The sequence below is a fragment of the Vombatus ursinus genome, unplaced genomic scaffold, assembly GCF_900497805.2.
Source record: "Vombatus ursinus unplaced genomic scaffold, bare-nosed wombat genome assembly UNPS02014812.1, whole genome shotgun sequence".
NCBI classification, from domain to species: domain Eukaryota; kingdom Metazoa; phylum Chordata; class Mammalia; order Diprotodontia; family Vombatidae; genus Vombatus; species Vombatus ursinus.
The window spans coordinates 18,243,260-18,255,092 of NW_020954590.1; the positions used below are offsets into that span (position 1 = coordinate 18,243,260).

Genomic DNA, 11,833 nt, shown 5'->3' on the forward strand with positions numbered 1-11,833 from the left:
AACTTTTTGGATGTAGTTCCAAATGTCTTTCCAGAATGGCTGGACCAATTTACTAACTCACTATTGGCACCACTAACAGAGCATTAATGTATCTATTTTCCTGTAGGTCCTTTAACATTAGTCATTTTCCTTTATTTTTCAACCTTGCCAATATAATGGGTATGAGGTAGGAACTTAGAGTCATTTTCATTTGCATTTCTGCAATTATCAGTGACTTGAAGTAATTTTTATATGGCTACTGATAGTTTAGATTGTTTTTTTCCTACCTGTTCATATTCTTTGCCCAAATCATTTGGGTTATGGTGCTTATTCTTATGGATTTGAATCAATTCCTTGAAAAGAGACCCTTAGAGCCCGAACGGCGGACTGGGAGTGAGCGGGGCCAGTGTGCCAGGGCTGGCAGGCAGGGGCGGGCTGGGGTGGGCTGGGGCGGGGCGGGCCCCGTGAGGGCGCTGTTCCGCAACCTGGTGGCGTTGGCGCAGCAGCCGTGCCCCCCGGCCAGAGCCCCCGCCAGCGCCCCGCAGCCCCCTGCCGGGCCCGGCGCAGGCGAGAGCGACCTGGAGGTCCAGGACAGCTGTCCCATCTGCCTGGAGGTCTACCACCATCCCGAGGCCATCGGCAGCTGCGGACACACGTTCTGTGGAGAGTGTTTGCAGCCGTGTCTCCAGGTGCCATCTCCACTCTGCCCACTCTGCCTAATGCCCTTTGACCCAAAGAAAGTGGACAAAGCCTCCAGTGTGGAAAAGCAACTGTCATCCTACAAGACTCCGTGCCTGGGCTGCAACAAGAAGGTGACTCTTGCAAAGATGAGGTCACACGTTTCTTCCTGCATGAAGGTCCAAGAGCAGATGGCCAACTGTCCCAAGTTTGTCCCAGTAGTGCCAACATCCCAGTCCATTCCCAGCAATATCCCAAACAGATACACCTTTGTGTGTCCCTACTGTGGAGCCTGCAATCTGGACCAGCAGGATCTGGTGAAGCACTGCATGGAGACTCACCGCAAAGATTCCAATCGAGTGGTCTGCCCCATTTCTTCAGCCACGCCCTGGGGCGGCCCAGGCTACAAGAGCGCCAACTTCCTGCAGTACCTCCTCCATCGACACAAATTCTCCTATGACACCTTTGTGGACTACAGCATCGAGGAAGAAGCTGCATTTCAGGCTGCCCTGGCACTGACCCTCTCTGACAACTGAAGGCAGCCCTGGCTGGGCCCAAACCCAAATCTGGGGTCAAAGCATTCCCTAACAGTTAGGTCTCCCCATCACCTTTATTTGAATTGCACCTTTTTAAATAAGGTGTAATCTTTGTTCCTTGCACAAGGAGAGCAGGGCAAACCCAGGGGCCAACCCTAAGTGCCCTCCTGTGGGTAGGAAAAGATTGCACCTTTTACCAGTTCAAAGGTTTGGTCTAATCGAGGGCTTTCACCTCTCTTCTGGGTAAAGTAAAGCTGGTTTGTTTGGTGTTTGGAGACCCAGATGGTCCCTAGAGGGCAGCCGAGTAGAGGGAGGGATGTGTGGCTCTGCTAAATTGGAGCATCAAGTTGTCTTTTTTTTCTAAGCAATGGTTTGGCTTTTATGCTTAAGAACAGTGTTACTGCTGATCCATACAGGTTAGATTTGAGGGGAGTAGAGAGGTGGGAGAGACTGGAAGAGAAACTTAGCTGAAGCCCTGAACGGGAGCCCCATCCTAACATCTGGCATTCGGTAAAGTTTCCCCTGTGCTCATTTGGTACCAGTTTTTGTGAAACTTAGAGATTCTGGTTTTTTTCTATATTAACCAGTATGATAACCTTTTCACATTTTATAGAGTGAGGAAAAAGCAATTGCCCTTCTTCATATTGCAATATCTGTGTTTGACTAGGAACAATAGTATTTTTATGGAACATTTAAAAAAATTATATATATATTTTTTTAAAAATCAAAAACAAACCTAGTTATAGGATCAGCATAGGGGAGTGATAGGGAGCCTGGGGAAGCCAGAACCCAAACTGGAATTAAGAGGAATTTTTCCACTTGTGCTTGTGTGACTTTGAGGTGGCCACATTCATTAGGTTATTTCTATATTTTTAAGGTTTTTGTTGTGTCTGTTTACCTTTGCTAATAAAAGAGACTCCCAGCCCCTTGTGCAAGCAGTGATGCTGCTGGGGTGTGGGATTTCGGGGCCCAGATGGATCTTTACACAGTGGAAACAGCAGAGTTGCTCCCAGGCTTAGAAGACTAGACCATAAGGACCCTTTTTATCACCTTTCCAAAGAGATGACTGGAATTCATTCCTCAGGCAGAGGCTTGGGGGGCAGCCTCAATGAAGGACAGGGTCTCAGGGTCTGTAGCATCCCACAGATCCAGGCAAGGGGAGCAGTGTGAAGTCATGGACCATCTTCTCTGGTCAGTACTTGTGCTCAGCATTGGGGTTTGGGATGAAGGTTGTTCAGCTTTCTGGTTTGTTTAATGATATAAATTATTGTTGTCTTTTTAAAAAAAAAGTTTCAGAGCATTCACAAAAAAGAAAAGAAAAGAAAAGAGACCCTTATTTGCAAGACTTGCTACAAAAATATTTTTCTCCAGTTACCTATTTTTAGCTGCAATGATTTTGTTTGTGCAAAAAGGTTTTTGATTTTATGTAATCAAAATTGCCCATTTTATCTTCTGCGATCCTCTCCATGTGCTTTTTAATAATAATAAAAAAAATCTTCCCCTATCCCTAGATCTGAAAAGTAATTTCTTACTGGCTTCTCCAATTTTTTTTATGATGTCACCTTTATGTCTGTCATGTAACTATTTAGAGCTCTCTGTGTATGTATATTTAAATTATTACTTGTGACTGAAAAAAGAGGCAACATGACATAATAGATAGAGAGCTAAGCCTGGAGGCAGGATTACCTCCTTGCCTCTGTTACTTAATAGTTGTGTGACTCCAGGTGAGTTATTTAACTTTCACCAGCCTGTTTCCTCATCAGTAACATTGGAATAACAGTAGCACTTACCTCAAAAAGTTGTTGTGAGGCTCAAATGGGATAAATATGTAAAGTGCAATGTAAACCTTAAAGTGCTATGTGAATGTTGTCTTCTCTTTCTTCTTTTCCTTCTCCTCCTACTCTTCCACTTCTTCCTCTTCCTTCTCCTCCCCCTCCCCCTCAGTAGTAGTGGTGGTGGTAGGAGTAGTAATAATAACAATTAATTGATAGTTGAGAGAGTTCCCACACTGTGAATTCCATACATTAACAAAATCATAGGTAATTTTGAATTCTAATATCACTTCAAAAATGAAAGACCTTTAATAAGTCATTTATATGCTGTATTACCTAGATGTCCCACCAGCACTTCAAATTTAACACATTCAAACATTTATGCATTATTTTTCCAACAAAGGCTAGTCTCGTGTTCAAAATTTATATCCAATCATTTATCCAGGCCTAAAAATTCTACCTTCAAAATCATTTTCCTTTGCTTTAAAAAAATGTTTTATTGTTGCCTATCACAATCATTTCTGAATATACTTGCCGTTCCCCTTCTGCACCAACATTAAAGCATCTCTTGTAAGAAAGGAAAAGTTTGGCAAAAGAAATTAATGCACCAGAGATTCTTAACCAAGGTGCACAGACTACCAGAGCATTCAGTGATACATTCACCATGAACTTAAATTGGAAAAAAAATTACATCTTTATTTTCATTGACCTCTCATTGAAATTTAGCATTTCCTCTAATTATCTCAAAAAAACCCCAAATTATTCTGAGAAGGGGTTCAGAGGATTCACCAGACTCCCAAAGGGGTCTATGACACAGAAAATATTCCACACAGTAAAGAGGTTGAAGAACTAAGAGACTCTTTCTTCCAAAAAACGCTTATTTCTTTGCAAACCAGAGATAAATTTCTAAAGCTAACAGAGTTTGGAGCATAAACAAAATATTGCAGAGGAAGATGACTGAAGATAGTATCACCTCACAATGATAATAATAGACATTATATAGTGAATTAAAGTTTGTACCATTTTCTAGGTATGTGTGTATATTTGTATATGTACATATATATTTAATTTGATCTTCAAAATAATCCAGTGAAATGGGTGCTATTAACATCTTTATTTTATATATAAGGACATTAAAGATTAGTGAGGTGATATTAAAAATATTTGGGGAAAATTAGAAATTTAGGAAAAACATTTTAAGAAAGTAAAAATATTTTAGGAAAAAACTGGCCTGTAGAGAATTTGGTCTAATACCCAGCTAAGCCAGTTCATCCCAAGAACATTTGTCTATGATGTTTGGATGAGGCAAATAAACTTATGAAAAAGAACAGATTCACCAGTGTTTCCATATTGATCTGTTCTTATCAGTGATCATGCATGATCATAAAGATCATGCATTCATGGACTACTTAAGGAAGTGGAAATAGCATGTAAAAAGATGAAGTCAAGAAGAGTGACTTGAATGACAAAATACACACAAAAATTAAGTACAGTTCTTTGGTATCATTGTTGGTGGAGTTGTGAACTGATCCAACCATTCTGGAGAGTAATTTGGAACTATGTCCAAAGGACTATAAAAATGTGCATACGCTTTGACCCAGCAATAGCACTTCTAGGGCTGTATTCCTAAGAGATCATAAAAATGGGAAAAGGATCCACATGTACAATAATATTTATAGCAGCTCTTTTTGTAGTGGCAAAGAATTGGAAATTGAGGGGATTCCCATCAATTGGGGAATGGCTGAACAGATTGTGGTATATGAATGTAATGGAATACTATCGTGCTATAGGAAATGATGAGTAGGTGGACTTCAGAAAAACCTAGAAAGACTTGTATGAAGTGATGCTGAGTGAAGTGAGCAGAACCAGGAGAACATTGTACACAGTAACAGCCATGTTGTGTGATGACCTTCTCAGCAATGCAAGGATCTAAGACATCTCCAAAAGTCTCATGATGGAAAATGCTATCCACGCAGAAGAAAGAACTATGGAGTTTGAATGCAGATTGAAGCACACTTTTTGCTATTTTTTTTCCTTCTGTTTTGTTTTGTTCCCTCTTTCTGGTGGTTCCTCTTATTGGTTCTAATTCTTCCTTACAGCATCACTAATGTGAAAATATGTTTAATTGGAATGTATATGTATAGCCTATATCAAGTTGTGCACTGTCTTGGGGAAAGAGGGGGACAAAAATTTAAAACTCAGAAGCTTCTGGAAGTGATTGTTGATAAATCAAAATAAATTAATAAAAAAATTTAAAAAGTGATATTTGGAAATAAAAAAAAGACAATTAGCTGAAGTGGGGAGCAGGCAGTTAACTAAATGATTTAAAAATAGTTTAACTTTTTAAAAAAATTAAATTTATCTAATCTTTTTTCATGTTATACATAAGATTGTTTTTTGTTTTTCTTGAATAAGTTGAATTGTCACAGTTTAAGAATGTAAATTTACTGTGTGTTTGCCTTGTGAATGTATTTACATGGTGTGTGACTATGCTTTTGTGGAGATGCAGCATTTCATGACATATAGCAACTTGACCTGGGAGTCAGCAGACCTGGGAGGGGCAAATCACTTCACCTCTCTATTATAGTTCCCTCATCTACATATATGCAAAATAAGAGCAAGGGAGAATGGACAAGGTGGCTTCAACCAAGCTTGAAGAATTTCAGTGGCAATCCATTGCCTATAGGATAAAACTGCTTAGTCTGTCATTTACAGATTTCCACAATCTGACTCCCATTGACTTTTTCAGTCTTTGTTAATATTACTTCCCTTTGAAAGCTCTACACTCCAGTTAAACTATTCTACTAGCCATTTCCCATACTCAACGTTCCCTCTCCCTATATTGAATATTTTTAGGAGCTATCCCTCCTATCACTATTGTAATTCTTCTTGATTTCTGCTTCTCAGAATCTTTGTTTTCTTTCATAATTCAGGTCCTGACACTTCCTTTGTGAACCCCTCACAGATTTTCCCAACTTATTAAGACCTTTTCTCTTCTTTCTCAAATTTTCTGAGAGCTCCATGAGGACAAGAACTGTCTTTTGCCTCCTTTTGTATCCCTGTTGCTTAGCATGGTAGCTGACACATAGTGGAAGCATGATAAATATTTATTTATCTATTGGTTGATCCTTTTTCCCCAATACTCTATATCTTGTATTTACTTACATGTATTCACATATTCATGTTTTATTTTCTCAGTAGCATGTAAGCTTCTTGAGGGCAGCTGCTATTTTGCTTTCGCCTTTGTGTCTTGCAAATCTAGCACAGTGCTTAGCACATAATAGGTTCAATAAACATTTGTTTTTTGATTATTTAATAAATGTTGGATTGAATGAAATTGCAAAAGTGGGTGTGGCCTAAATGTTTTCTGAGTTGTTAATTTGTATGGCAAATAATTTCTAAGTTCATCTCAAATTTTTCTGTGGTTTGTGAAATTTTGATGGAGAGCATATTGCAAGTTTGCCAATGTGACATTTTAAAATTGTAATTAATAATAGAAGGGGTTGCATTTTGATTTAAAGATAAATGCATGTTGATATACACCATCTTCCACAAGACATCTAATTTAAGGACAACATTTTTTGAGATCTAAAGTCAATGTTTATTAATTTAAACATTTACTGAATACAAATGATATGTGAAATGTTGTGTGGAGAGACTTAAGGAGTTTTGATTAGAGTAAAAATAAAAACTGTTTTCAGATATAATTAACTAAGTTTAAACGAAGACATTGGGAATATGAAACCTGGATGAATAGACTTACCAGGGACACATTAGCCATCTTCAGATATTTGAAGGACTGGTAGTAATCAAACAATTAGGTTTTTTTCTATGTCTTCAGAGGATGGAAGTAAGACCAATAGGCAGAAATATTAGAAAGGCAGATGTTAGCACAGTATAAGATGGTACTTGTGATTAGTAAAGACATTGTGGGTTAAAGTGAGTCCCCTTTTTGAAGAAGGCCAGTCAGTGGCTTGGGGCATACTTCAGTAGTGGATAGAGTGATGGGCTGGGAGTCAGGAAAACCTGAATTCAAATCCAGCATCAGATACTCACTAGCTGTGTGACCCTGGGCAAGTCACTTAACCTGCCTAATCCAGTTGAGAGGGAAATAGCAAAACACTCTAGTATCTTTGCCAAAAACAAAACAAAACCCAACAAAAACTCATGGCGGGGGGGGGGTCACAAAGAGTCAGATATGACTGAACAAAAATCTTAATGATCTAGAAATGACTCACACCTTGAGTAATGGTTGGATTAACTGAATATTCTTCCAACTCTTGAATCTATAAAACAGAGATTCTCTGACCTTGGTGTTCGGGCAGATTACAGTGAATGACTCCCAAAGACTAAAGTTATGTAAAAGGGTGAGAACCTAGTTTGTGTGATTGTGGTTTTCCATATACATTTGTACAGGTGCCATTGGCTAATATTTTCAAGAAAAAAAAACCGAATCATGTGAATTCAAGATGTAGAACAAATGAATATTGCATGTATGTTGACATCATAAAGTACTCTTTTTAAATAAAATTTGATACATCATATGCATTCCAGATACTTTGAAACATTGGAGAAATGGCCCAGAGTTGCAGAAGCATAGAACTTAAGAGCAAGAAAGGACCAGATAGTAGAGGGGTAGGCAGCAGTGGAAAGATAATTGGATTTGGAATCCTAGAACCATGATTCCATTCTTTGCTCTGCTGCTTTCTTGTATGTGACCTTGGACCTGACCTCTGAGCTTCATTTACTTTCCTCATTAATAAAGTGCAGGGGTTGGGTTAGATGATCTTTGAGGTCCTTTTTATCCTTAAAATTCTATGGCTCTGCTTATGTCTATTGTTAGAATTTCAGGCCTTCTTTAGCCTTGCTGAATGAGAAAATTTGGCCTGGTGGGTACCATTGTAGCATCCCATAAATTCAATTCAACTTAACAAATACTTGTTTAGTGCCTACTGTGTACAAATGACTGGGGTTAGAAAGCCAAAGCTAAACAGTTCCTATCCTCAAGGAACTTACATTCTACTGGTGATATACAAATGAATATATAACCCACATGTTAATAATGGTATAAATTGTGAAACTGAGTCCTCTTAGCCCTCTTGATAAAGCAGTTGATGGTGCAGTGGATGGAGTTCTAGGCCTGGAGTTAGGAAGACTCATCTTCCTAAGTTCAAATATGACATCAGACCACTTACTAGCTGTGTTACCCTGGGCAAGTCACTTAACCCTGCTTGCCTCAGTTTCCTCATATGTAAAATAAGCTGGAGAAGGAAATGGCAAACCACTCCAGTGCCTTTGCCAAGAAAACCCCAAATGGGGTCACAAAGATTCAAACACAACTGAAAAATGGCTAAACAGCAATGCTCTTAATGAAATTATAGGTTATAATGGGTAGATAACAAAGACCTTATGTGTTAAAGTTGTTTACACTCAAACTTTGAGAGACTGGAATCACAGCTTGTCAAGGATATGACTCACCAAACAGATAATACTTCTTTACTCCTTTAGAAGGTTAGAAGAAGCTCCTCAAATATCTTAATGGAAGTATAGAGAAGCTAGACTTTTGCTAAATGATAAGCCATGCTCATGAAGTATTTAAAAAAAATTAAAAAAAGCTCTGGGAAAGCTGTCATCTCTGATGGTCCAAAGGAGATTCAACAAGTGTTCTCCAATTTTTCCTTTTTTGCTCCTTCCAGAGCACAATGGAAGAGATGAAGGGGGAGTAATTCTCTTCTTGGAATCAAATTAAGAGGAAAAGGCTAGTGGTGCCCAGAGGAGTTCAGCTAGCTAATTGTGCCCTTTGATTATGAACCACAGTTTTATGAGCATGAGCTCACAGAACATTTTGAACTTGATATAGTTATCTCCTGGGAAACTAAACCTACCAGTGCAGATAAGGGGGTAGCCCCATAAGGATCAACATACCATCTTCCACCCAGCTGCCAAAGTGAATTTCCTAAAGGTCGAATCTGAATGTATCACTTTCCTTGTCAACACATTCTCCTGGCTCCCTATTACCTCCAGAATTAGAAACAAAATCCTCTGATATATATATATATATATATATATATATATATATATATACACACACACACACACACACACATATATACACATATATACACACATATGTATATATAATATATGTACCTGTATATGCGTATGTGTACATATGTATGTATATGTATACGTGTATGTGTGTGTATATATATATATATATTTATATGTATGTATGTATATATCCTTTACTTTATTTCTCTCCACATATTTTAGAATCCAGCCTCTTTACTGGACACAACACTCCAATTCATGATTTTCAATGGCTATCCCTCATACTTAGAATATTATCCCTCCTTATCTCCACTTCCTGACTTCTCTGCTTCTGGCAAAACTCAGTTCAAATCCCACCTTCTGCAAGAGGATATTACTAATCTCTCTATGTCTTTCTCTCTCTCTCAGTCTTGCTGTCTCTCTACTTCTGTCTCTCTCTGTCTCTGTGTCTCTGACTGTCTTCTTCTTTCTTCTTCTCTTTTCTTCTTCTTTCTTCCTCTTTCTTCTTCTTCCTTCTTCTTCCTTCTTCTTCTTCCTTCTTCTTCTTCTTCTTCTTCTTCTTCTTCTTCTTCTTCTTCTTCTTCTTCTTCTTCTTCTTCTTCTTTTCTCTCTCTCTCTCTCCTGTTCCCAGTGCATTCTGAGATTAATTACCTCCCAAGAATTCCGTAATTATCTTCAGTGTACATAGTTGTTCAGCTATAGAAATAGCTGTTGTTAGCAGGTAGGTGGTGCAGAGTACTGAGCTTGGAGTCAGGAAGATCCAAGTTCATATCCAGTCTCAGATACTTATTAGCTATGGCCACCTTGGACAAATCATTTAACCTCTGTGTGCTTCAGTTTCCTCACTGTATATTGGGGATAACTAATAGTACCTACCTCCCAGTGTTGTGGTGAGGATCAAAAGAGACAATATTTGTTAAATATTTAGCACAGTGCCTGGCACATAGTAGGTGCTATATAAATGCTAGCTATCATTAGAGTATTATTATTTTTTGTGTGTTGTTTCCTCCATTAGAATAAGAGATCCTTGAGGGTGGTGAACTATGTTTTGTTTTGTTTGTTTTTTTTTTCCCTTTTACATTAGCACAGTGCTTTGGAAGTAAGGTAAATACTTAATAAATGCTCGTCACCTAACTGACTGGCCCTATACAAAAGGCAAAGTACTTTCAGGAGAGGGAGAAGAGGAACAACTAGGAATAGCATTAATAAGTCATGCTATGTGGACAACGGCCTACTCTGCCTAAGTGGAAGCCTCTTCCAGACCCCAGCATACACCCATAAGTAGGTATCAGGATTTATAGTACTATGATGGCTTTAAAATGTGTACCCACTGAACATCTAGCATATTCCTAGCCTTGCTCTCCAAAAGTTGCATCCCTTAGTTATGATTCATGGCTTGGCATTGTGCAATTTGCCTGGCAGATCCAAAGGGGGTATTCAGATTTCTGACCTACTGTTACCCTTCCTGCTCCTTTCCTCTTGGAAAGATGTATTTGCTGCTATATAATGACTCTGTACAGAGAACTGCCTCAGTTACATATGCTAACAAGAGTCAGGAAGGCCAAAAAAATAATAAAGAGCAGAGGATTAGATTTATATTGCCTGTAATATGTAAGTGGTAGCATTCTTGGTCATTTTCCAGGGATGCTGTGCCAGTATTTATATGTGAAGTGAAAGAACCAGAAAGGACCCAATTCTTTGGGTTATTGCTTTGACAGAGAGCGCAGCTGACAGAGTAAACATATCACCGGCCCTGTGAAAACACTTTGGCACTCGGCTACCTTTTAGGATCCACCATGAAATAATGGTGTGGCCCATCTCCTCCTTGAGTCTAAGAATTTGACTAGACACTCATTTTCAGATCGAGCAAATTTGTTCCTAAGTGACTATTTTTTAATATGGTTTATAGAACAAATATTTTTGTGGTTGTTTTAGCCACCTTGTCAAGTGAAGAAAATCCCCAAGTGATCTCTAGCAAGTCAAAAGCTTTCCTCAACAATATTTGGAAGAGAAGGTTCTTAAGTGTACTCAAGGGATCCCTGGAACAGCTGGGGGCTATGTGTGAGTACTGGAGAGTGGACAAACATAACAGATAGGCCACACTGATTAGCTAATGACTTGCAGTAAGGAATTCCATTCAATTACTTTCCTTCTTCTGAAGGACAACAACAACTTTTCTCTTACATTGCATCACATTGGCTTTGATGTAGTCAGTTCAAGGATATTATTGTGCTCTTGTTGAGGAGTCACATTGTAATTGCTGTTTTTTTTCATGGGTATAAAGTGTATTTTAAATCAAAGAATCGGGATTTTAGAGATAGAAGGGACATTAAAGACCATCTAATCCAATCAAACTGAGGGTACGGGGGCTAGAAGAATGAATTAAGTTACCCAAAGGCACGTACAAAGTGCTGGCAGAGTTGGTACTTGAACCCAGATCTCCTGGCCTCCTAGTCTCTTCTTCTTCTTGGGCAAAAATCTTATTTTTAATGGTTTTGTCTCTCCTCTAGTGATTAATTCCCCTACAATGTCTAACATTTTACACACATTCTGAACTCCATACCAGCCTATCAGTTGAATATTTTCATATAAATTCTTAGCATAATTTTAATAAAAAAATAGGTGACAAGGAGATGGTTCTTCTACTGTCATAGGTCAGACCTAGCTTAGCTTGCACTGGTAACTCAGGTTTGAGATCAGAATGAAATGAGATCACAAAGGCTATCTCCTGTTAACAAAAGGAACTTTGCTTAGCCAAACCAAGAGAAGAACATTTAGAACATTCAAAGAACATTAAAAGATATTCATGGAGGACAC

At 38.6% G+C, this 11,833-nt stretch overlaps 1 pseudogene; it reads left to right on the plus strand.

Annotated features, from left to right (window-relative positions):
- Positions 1-299: 299 nt before the first annotated feature.
- LOC114053849 lies at positions 300-1,193 on the plus strand (annotated as a pseudogene).
- Positions 1,194-11,833: the final 10,640 nt, after the last annotated feature.